Genomic DNA, 3,770 nt, shown 5'->3' on the forward strand with positions numbered 1-3,770 from the left:
AGGCCTGCAAGCTCTGCAGCGGTTGAAGTAGACTTGTGTCCTAAAATGAATCTGCGGGCCGTCTGCTGAGCGGGGATTGCGAAAGCTGCTGTTGATGCCTTTAATGACTGCACAAAATTCGGCGCATGTTCGAAACAAACCGGCGCAGCGCCTAAGCAATCGCGCCCGCGCGCGGTAAAGTAAAACAAAAAAGAAACAGCTGGGAAGAACCCCCGGGAGCACACGGTGCTTTTCACTCAGCTCGCCGTCGGGGCGCCAAAGTAAACATAGACACGCGCGGCGTCGATTCTTCTCGAATGTTGGAGAAGTTTTTGCTTGTTGTCGACGGAAAGGGGGTAACCTTTCGCGACAAAGGATATCCTCTTCCCCCCCCCCCCCCCCCCCCTTCGCTCCGGCACCGTTGACTCAGCGTGCCGCGAATGACCTAGATTGTTCTAGAAGGTGGTTCCGCGCTCGACCAATGGGGTCGCGTGCCCGGCGCAAGAGGAGGAGTTAGTGCGGTTAAAGCTGCGTGTATGTGCGCGCCTGCCTTGGCGCGAAGAACGAACAGACGCGGTCCGCGCCTATAAATGAGGAGCTGCAACTGCCGTCTGTTAGCGGGAATGTCCGTACCCCGTAGAGTATCTCTAACGGGTACAATTGGACTTGTTTTTGGAAATGTGGCGGGGAGGTTGAAGGATGCTTCACTTCCGCCACCGGTTGGCCCGGTATTGCACTGCCTCCGGGATCGGCCTTGTCTTTAGCGCGTCTTTACTATTCTGTCTTTCTATCCCATCTTTCAACTCTCCTACTATCTGCACGTGGTAGCGATTGTGGCTCGACTTGAGCCAGTGAGCAGGCCTGTGCACTTTCCGTTTCTTTTTTCCTGGCAACAACAGACAGACAGACCGTCTGTTAGCCCGAGCCGCCGTTCAAGCTTCCGAGAAGCGCGCCCGCTCGACTCCCGGGAGAACACCACTCGCCCAGCCTGACCAGCGAGACAACGTGCGCCAGTCTGCGGATCGGCCCGTCGTGCTCCTGAAGTCGTCGGACTGTCGCAGTGCCCGGTGAACAAATTGTGTTTTGTTTATTTGTATCTCCCTGCGTTAGTGCACTTTAGGTGCAAATATTTTGTTGAATTGTTATCTCTCTCAAGTGTTACCTTGCACGTGTTGCATGGTATTTGTGAATCACTTTGTATATGCTCGTACGAGTGATAGTGCAATCCTTTCTATCGTCTCTTCGCTGTATAAACTTTGTTTTGTTTTGTCAACCTTTGGCTCCGACCCATTCTCTCGCTTGCGAAAGGCGAAAGCTGGGCACCAAACGACCAACCCCCTTGTCACTTGGTGGCTGGTCTCCGGCTGAGTTTGCCACGCCGAGTCGAGGGCATCTCCTCTGTGACCGAGGCCGCTACCCCCACACGCTCTAAGGGTGTCTGGGAGCGCACGCAAAAGTGCGCGAAACGGTGTCATATTCTGGCGTCCGCGACAGGACGTTCGGTGCTTTGCAAGCGCAGAGAACGGAGAAAGAGTCGGAAGGAGTTTACGAAGAGGTCGCAAACGAGTGTTTAGCAGCAGAGGGATATTGTGAGGTGCCGCGCTGAAGCGGTTATTGAGGTTCACCGTGTAGAGGTAGTCTTTGTCTTGATAAGTTCAGTATCCGAAAATGAGCTTGAAGGAGCTAGTTGAGATTGGCACCTAGATGGGGATGTCCGGTGCTGAACTACGGAAGTGGGTGAACCAGGAGAGAGAGAAGGCTGAAAAGGAGAGACAGAGGGCTCGAGAAGAAGCCGAAAAGGAGAGAGGAGGGTTGAAAAGGAGAGACAGAAGGCTCGAGAAGAAGCCGAAAAAGAGAGGGTTAAGAGAGAAAGAGAGAGAATTTGAACGCGAAAAACAACTGCTTGCCATGAAGCTTGAGCTCCAACGTGCTGGGAACCACTCAGCGGAAGTCCATAGCACTAAAGAAGGCAGCGGCCTGCGGATAGATTCCAGCAGATTACTTCCCAGATTTGACGAAAAAAGGGACGATCTCGACGCGTTCCTCAGGTGATTCGAAGGAATCGCGGGAAGTCAGAATTGGTCAGACAGTGAATGTGCTACCGTTCTTAGCACCTGTCTCAGCGGGGAAGCTCTAAGTGTATTCGGGCGACTTTCTCCGGACGATGCTGCAAGCTACAGCAAAGTAAAGGCCGCTTTGCTCAAGCGGTTCCGACTCACCACCGAAGGATTCCGAGATAAATTCAAAACAGGGAAGCCCAGAGATGGCGAAACGGCAACCCAGTATGCGGCAAGATTAAGCCACTACTTTGATCGGTGGATGGAACTTTCAGAAATTGCACAGGAATACAGTGAACTTCGCGAGCTTCTCATCAAGGAACAGTTCCTGAGTAGCTGTCACCCGAGCTTGTCGCTGTACCTGAAGGAAAGAAGAGCCAAGACTCTCTCCGAAATGTTAGATCTTGCCGACCAATTTCTAGAAGCTCAAGGAGGAGCGAATCTGGCCAAGATTAAGAATACGAATTCGGAGAGCGCGGGGAAAACCGACAGCCGTGATGCCCGATTTAGCCCAAAGGCTCCACCAAAGTGCTACCTGTGCAACAAGTCAGGCCATCACGCGTCTAACTGCCGCAACAGCGATACAAACAGCAGCCCAACAGCTTGTTTTAAGTGCGGCCAGAGGGGGCACAGGGCCGCGGTTTGTCCGAACCCAAGCAAGCCCATTCCCCAGGTATCGTGCGTGCGGGCCTCCTCAGATGACCACCTGCAGGAAGAAGATGAAAATGGCTTCGTAGAATTTAAGAACGGCGCGAAGGTACCACTCGTGAACGCCGTTGTGAACGCGCTACCCGGAGCCGAATTGAACAGAATGCCTGTCCGGAAAGGGAAGGTAGGAGAAAAAACAATTACAGTGTTGCGAGACACGGGAAGCAGCGCTGCAATAATAAGACGAAGATTAGTGAGAGATAAGGATCTCACCGGAACGAAGAGCCTCGTGCGGCTAGTGGAGGGCTCGTTTCAGCGCTTGCCGGAATCTGAAGTACATGTGCGGACTCCGTACTACAGCGGGAAACTAACTGCACTGTGCATGGAGCGCCCCATATACGACCTCATATTGGGCAACATAAAGGGGGCAAAATTTCCAAAGGGCCCAGAAAGTAGCCACGAGGCGGAGAAATCCGAATCCTGTTCTTCGGAACAGCGCAGTGATCGCCAAGCGAAAAGGAAGTGGCGAAGGAAGCGCGAGCGTGCTAGCTGAAGTGAAGCAAAGGAGCAGTGAAGCAGACAGTAAAGCATGAAGAACGGAAGGGCCCCGCGGAGGAACATTCCGAGGAAGAAAAAACGTTTCCGCTGGAAAGGACGGGCGCTGCAGTAGAAAGCTGTGCGAAGCCGAACGAAAGGCCACGGAATGGTCACAAGGAAGCAGCGAAACGCGAAAGGAAGACAGCTCAAGAGGACAAGGTGTCTGAAACTACGGCTAGGCTCAGCTTACCGCAGGTTGTGGACATGTTCATCGTGCTGTTCTGCACATTATTTCAGCTGCCTTTCGATCACCCAGGAAATTTCTGGAATGATACCAAGAGGGTATTAACACCGGTCAATATTCTGAGCCTGTGTGTGCTTTGACGCAGGTGCCCTGGAATCCATCGATTGCCTTGTTTATGTGTGCATACCTAAGCGCACAATTCTTAGCCGAGTCGGCAAGCTTATCTGGAGGGCTCAGGTGGGGCAAAACAGAAGCCCAGGTTGACCGGGAAAAAGACCCGCGAGTCCAAGAGACTCTTGGGAACT

The 3,770-nt window shown here is 52.9% G+C and overlaps 1 pseudogene; it reads left to right on the plus strand.

The window, feature by feature from the left end:
• The first annotated feature begins 1,875 nt into the window (after nucleotides 1-1,875).
• On the plus strand, nucleotides 1,876-3,770 carry LOC144104994 (uncharacterized; annotated as a pseudogene).

This window comes from Amblyomma americanum, chromosome 9, assembly GCF_052857255.1.
Source record: "Amblyomma americanum isolate KBUSLIRL-KWMA chromosome 9, ASM5285725v1, whole genome shotgun sequence".
Classification (NCBI taxonomy): domain Eukaryota; kingdom Metazoa; phylum Arthropoda; class Arachnida; order Ixodida; family Ixodidae; genus Amblyomma; species Amblyomma americanum.